General features: G+C 44.5%; 1 protein-coding gene across 2 annotated transcripts in view; it reads right to left on the minus strand.

The window, feature by feature from the left end:
- Nucleotides 1–6,575, minus strand: part of stat6 (signal transducer and activator of transcription 6, interleukin-4 induced) — a 115,462-nt gene that overhangs the window by 78,208 nt on the left and 30,679 nt on the right. The gene's annotated exons all lie outside the window — the stretch shown is intronic.

Raw genomic sequence — 6,575 nt, forward strand, 5'->3', positions numbered from 1 at the left:
TGGCTCCTCTGGTATCTCTACCAATGCCCTTCTGTGCTTCGTTCATGTATTGATCCATGTGTCCACTTATCTTAGCCGCAATGATGCCTGACATGAGCTTCCATGTTGTGGAGAGACAGGTTATTGGCCGATAGTTGGATGGGGCTGCACCCTTCGAGGGATCCTTCATGATCAGGATCGTTCGCCCTTCGGTTAGCCATTCTGGGTGGGTCCCATCCCTCAGCAGCTGGTTCATTTCTACTGCTAGGCGCTCATGGAGTGCTGTGAGTTTCTTTAGCCAGTAAGTGTGGACCATGTCCGGGCCTGGTGCTGTCCAGTTCTTCATATCTGAGACTCTTTCCTGTATGTCTGCCACTGTTATGGTAACCGGGTTCTGTTCAGGGAGGTTGCTGTGTTCCTCTCTCAGGATCACTAGCCATTGTGCACTGCTGTTATGTGCAACCTCCTTCTCCCATATGCTTTTCCAGTACCTTTCAGTTTCCAGTCTTGGTGGGTCAGCTCTGTTGTTAGGACCCTGCCACTGAGCGTACACTTTCGCAGGTTGTGTTGCGAACAGCCTGTTTATTCGTCTGGCCTCATTCTCTTTCGTGTACCGCTTTAGGCGACTGGACTTGGCAGTTTCGAGTGCTTCAGGTATGGTCATCTGGATGTACCTCTCGGGTATCGGCCTTTTCATCACACCGCTCTGGGCCTCCGTCTCCTGACTCACATCTTTCCGGGCAGCCTTGATCTTAGCCTCCAACCGTCTTTTTCATGGTGGGTAACGTATCTCATGGCTTCCATGGTTGCTCTTATAGCCCAGAGTCTCCAGAATCACTGATGCTGAAGCGTATATCAGCTCATTGGTTTCTGTGATCGTTACGGTAGGGATCGCCCTCAGTGCTGTATTCACACTTTCTATGAGACTTTCAGATGGTACTTCATATAGCCGTTGTAATCGGTTTCTAGGTTGCCCAGCTTTCATTCTCGCCATGATCTTAGCTTTCAGGTCAGTTGCTGCCTCGCTCAGCATTTCATTCATTGGGGCTGGCCACCCAATCTCATCATCTGCATTCATTGGGGCTTGCCTCCCAATCTCTTGTATGACCTCCTCCTCTGATCTGGCAGCCTGGGGCCCTTCACCATGGAACCTGCGTTGTACCTCATCAATCTCAAGTTGTGACAGCAGTTGCCGTTTGTGGATGTTGGAACACTACTACTACTAGTTGTTTCGTGGTCAACCGTGACTGTGGGTTTCGAAGTAACCATTTAGCCCACATTCTCTGCATGTAACCCATCTGACTAGGGTTGCTTGAGTAGTAGCATTCCAACAGCCATGTTATCGCCTCTTGCCCATCTCCGCTTTGTTCCAGTAGCCCATTTTTCATCAAGGTGCTCTGGTTCCCCAGCACCTGACGCAGACCTTGTTTGGCTGGGCGACGTCTGAGCCGGCATGTCATTCGTTTTATTGTCTCTCATCATTGTATGAGATAGGCATTAGCGTGAAGGATCTTGCCCAAGGACCCACACTGGATGGTGTTATGTGCTCATTTTTGCCCCAAGCGGGATTCGAACCACCGTCTCCGTATGCCAAACCGATGCCTTACCAACTGAGCTATCCAGCCGCATGAATATATATATATATATATATATATATATATATATATATATATATATATATATATATATATATATATATATATATATATACACACACACACACACACACACACACACACGCACACAGCTTTAGCAGGGAAGCCCAGACGTCCCTCTCCCCAGCCACTTGTTCCAGCTCTTCCTGGGGCATCCCAAGTTGTTCCCACAACAGCCGGGAGACTTTGTCTCTCCAGCGTGTCCTGGGTCGTCCCCGGAGCCTCCTGCCGCTGGGACACGCCTTGAACACATCATGAGGGAGGCGTCCAGGGACTCATCCAAATTAGATGAGCCACCTAATCTGGCTCCTCTCGATGTGGAGGAGAAGCAGCTGGACTCTGAGACCCTCCCGGATGACCGAGCTTCTCACATTATCTCTAAGGGAGAGCCCACCCGGACACCCTGCGGAGGAAACAAATTTCGGTTGTTTGTATCCGGGATCTCGTTCTTTCGGTCACGACCCAGAGGTCGTGCCCATAGGTGAGGGTACGAACGTAGATCGACCTGTAAATTGAGAGCTTTTCCTGTTGCCTCTGCTCCTTATTGACTATGACAGATTGATACAAAGTCCACATCACAACTAATTCAGAACTGATTTGCCTCCATCCTGTCCTCCCTTATGAAGAAGACCCCAAGATGCTTAAAACCCCTTCACTTGGGGTAAGACCTTATCTCCTATCCGGAGAGGGCACTCCACCTTTTTCCAACTGAGGACCATTGTTTCAGATCTGGAGGTGCTGGTGTTTATCGAAACCGCTTCACACTCTGCTGCGAACCGCTCCTGTGAGAATTGGAGATCCCGTTTTGAAGAAACCAACAGCACCACATCATCTGCAAAAATCAAAAATCATCTGCAATACTGAGGCCACCAGTACTGAGGACTCCCTCAACGACCTAGCTGTGCCCAGAAATTCTGTCCATAAAGGTTATGAACAGAGTCGTGACAAAGGGCAGCCTTGGCGGAGTCCAATCCTCACTGGAAACAACATCCAAAGCCTTGAGAAACTCCGGGTGGATCTTATCCTTTGCCACCGAGGAGTTTTTTTTTACCCACCTCGGAGACTTCAACCCCTATCTGCCAAACTGCTGCTTGTTGTGAAGTGAGTTGATTTTTCTGGGGCCATACAGTACAGGTATTCGTTTCTCAACTTTTTGCATGCAAATCAAACTTGAGAATGAGCTTCATGCTCGTATTTCGACGGTCATTCATATCTCACCTTTGCACTTTTGTCCACTGTTTCAGTGCAATGATCATTGAAAATATCCACCTAAGTCCATCTCCTTGTGTTGTTTGTTAAGGAACAATGACTAGGGATGTGCAGTCAAGAGGAGAAAAAAAACCTTAAACTTAAAAATGATTGCATCAAGTTCATATCCATTTATTTCTGTGGTTTGTGGTTCATGTTCATTTTCTTTTGTAACCCAATAATGTTCATCATTGAAATTGCTGAATTTTCTGTACAAATGCATAAGTGAGATTGTGTAGTAGCAAGCAGCCAGCCTCCTCTCAGGTTGCGTATTCCCTGAAAATAAATAAATAAAATACTGTTTTAAAACAGATTATTGGGAAGTGCCTGCTCTGTCTCTCTTCATACCTGCGACATATGCTTTCAAAACTCTGAAAACGTATCCTGAATTTACATGTAATTATGCAGTCATCATGTACTTAATATTTGTGCTTATGTATTTAATTTTTAGTTTTACTTATCACGTAAAAGTTCAAATAAAGCGTGAGGTAAGTCAGACAAGACTCTGCTGTAATGTAATTTTGAAAACATTAATTGTTAACATGTTAAAAAAATAACCCACTTAAGTTATTATTTTAGCAAGGAATGGATTGTGGTAGCACGGTATTACATAGTCCCACTTCCGAAAGAGCTCTTCTAAATCCGGGTTGGTATTTCTGGGAATGTAATGTGACATTGATCCCAGGGTCTGAAAGTCATCTGCAGTGGTCCATGTCCCATGATGCAAAGGCCTATTTGATGAGATTTGGTCATGCTTATTATCTTCTATACATGTTTTTACTGGTCAGTGCAGCTGTGCGTTGCTATCTCGGAGAAAAAAGATTGTAACATTGCAGCTTTGCCTTCCTCACTCCGAGAAAAGTTTACACCATCTGGAACCAATAGAGCTGTGCTGGCTCTCAGTGGGACCAGGGGACTTGGAGACTGCAAGCTGGGGGTGGTGAAGCGCTTTGGCCCTGGGGGTCCATGTGTCCCTGACTAGAAAATGGACTTGATTGCTAACAGCTGGCAGTCCTAACTCACCCCGTCTTCGAGCTCTCCTCTGATGTCAACCTGCGCGGAGGCCGGCACCTGTGGCTAGGTGGGGGACGAATGTTATTTACTTCCACATATCTGTTGAGATAAAATAATGTGACATTATTTAAGGAGGGGTGCATCTGTGCAGCCAGGTATCATGTAGGATAGCAGCCAGTTACGGGTCGATTGTGGGAGGTTGGTTGCTTGAAAAGTAGATCTTCTGATTTCTTCACATTTGATTTACAGTACAACAATCACAGTCAATACATTGTATAAAGCATTGCAAAATAATTTGCTGGACTTACACAAAATTGTAGTGTCACATTGTATATTTTAATAAATGAAATGAATCATTTTCAATGAACTATTGAAGGTGGAATTTCCACCACACTATTTGACCAATAATCCAATACCTTGGCGGACTTCCGGGGTGCTCGTTGATGGGCTCAGGAATGACCACATGCACAGGTCTATCAAGTCAGTAACACAGAAAAGTATTGAATCCATAACAAATAGTCCAATACAGCATAGATCAAACCAATTATTCTAAACAGAGCTCTGGGTCATCAACCTCTCCTAACCGCGAAGCAGAGTGACAAAGATGCCTTTCCATTTACCCACCTTTCATACAATTCCCCAAAAAGGGGGTGTCTCACTTTGTGTGTGTGTGTGTTTGGGTGTGTGTGTGTTTAGGCATAGACAAGTGGTCTGCGAGGACAGTCCAGGTGCTATCAAGGGCATCTGTAAGATTAGATGTGAATTGTCCTTCCTTGACTGTCTGCAAGGTCGAACCATACTTTTTTATGGTTGGCACTCCTTTGCGAGACAACATGATGACACTAAATGGTCCTTAATGGAGGGACATGAAGCCTGGTTTCAATTTATCTAGTCAAGTCACATGCAAACCTCATCTTGTTTAATGAAGGCAGTTCTGCAGTGCTTCCTCTTGCATGTTGCAAACCTTTTTTTTCTCCTGTTAGAGTTAAGGGAACACATCTGTCTGAAAGTGACACTTCTGAATGTTATTGTGTGCCAGTTTAAGTGCAGGGATTTTGTTTTCATGTGAAACACTCCCAAATGAAGGAACTAATACAATTTGCCTAAGTTTAAGTTGTAGAAAGTCTAAGTGAATGTTTTTGTACAAAAATTAAAAGTAACAGAAAACAGGCCTAGACACAACATTGCATGGAAGAAAACTAGATGCTCTGGCAACTGTCATTGAGCAACTTAAACTTAAATACTGACAGATACCATGCCGCACCCACCCCTGCGTGACAAAATAAAGAACCATAGAAACTGACAACATTAAGGACCTAAACACACTCACAATAGTAACTCCACCTTCAACGTGCACCACATGTGAGGAAACTCCTGGTAGAAGTCCTGGAAGAAGGAAAGATGAGGTATGAGCAGGCACGGCACTCGGCATACGTTAATCACGCACCGCGAATCGGGCACCAACAGCCTGGGGGCGCACCAAAGAAAATCAAGCTCATAAAAGAAAAAATCATAATAATAGGACTTATAATAATATCATTGTTAAAATCGATAATAAAGGTTTGTAAAGTATGTATAAAATAAATACATCGATCCATTTATCCAATAAATAAATCTATCCATCCATTCATCCATTTTCTGATCCGCTTTATCCTCACTAGGGTCGCAGGGGGTGCTGGAGCTGATCCCAGCTGGCTTCGGGGAGTAGGCGGGGGACACCCTGAACCGGTAGCCAAGCCAATCGCAGGGCACACGGAGACGAATAACCATTCGCGCTCACACACACACCTAGCGACAATTTAGAGTGTTCGATCAGCCTGCCATGCATGTTTTTGGAATGTGGGAGGAAACTGGAGTATCCAGAGAAAACCCACGAAGGCACGGGAAGAACATGCAAACTCCACATAGGTTAGGCAGGAGCCGCGATCAAACCCACGACCTCTGCACTGTGAGGGCGACGTGCTAACCAGTTGACCACAGTGCCAGCTTAATAAATATATGTTATGCAAAAATAATGAAGGCTTATTTACGCGAAAAAAAGATGAATCACCTGTGCATTCCTCTTGTTGGTCTCCCTCTGGTGCTCCGCCTTTCTTGACGTTTCGTTGTGGCACCATGTTTTTGGCACTTACCTTTGTAAGTAGTTTTTCATTGTAATTATTCGTCATGTTTTTTTTGTATCATATGCGTTTTGGGTTCTTCTTGTCTATTTATTGACAAGCTATTTCCATTTATATTTTGTCTTTGGCTCTTCCAAGTGTTTTGGGTTGTTTCGTTTTCCTGGTCTTTTACCAGCGTCCTTTGTTGAACTTTGTCAGTCTTGCGACCTATTTTCCGGAAACTGTGGCACCAAGTTAGCCACAAGTCTCCAGTTGTTTGAGCTTTTACGGGCAGATAACAGAATTAAAGGATACTTTCTTTCCCACAAGTTTGGGACATAAAAACATTGTCCTTGTACCGGCATCTAAAAAAAAAATAATTAATTGCTAGTGTCTTGAAAGGCAGGCGATGCAAAGACCCTCCAGGAATCATTGTGAACTCTTCTTCTGATGAGTTCAAAATCAGCCCCCAGCATCTGTTTTAATGATCAACCTCCAACCTACAAAAGGTATTCTCGACAGATGAGTGAAGCTTAATTAGCTTAGCCTATGCAATCTAATGTGGATGGAGCCCAGCGTG

The sequence above is a fragment of the Hippocampus zosterae genome, chromosome 2 (assembly GCF_025434085.1).
Source record: "Hippocampus zosterae strain Florida chromosome 2, ASM2543408v3, whole genome shotgun sequence".
Taxonomy (NCBI): domain Eukaryota; kingdom Metazoa; phylum Chordata; class Actinopteri; order Syngnathiformes; family Syngnathidae; genus Hippocampus; species Hippocampus zosterae.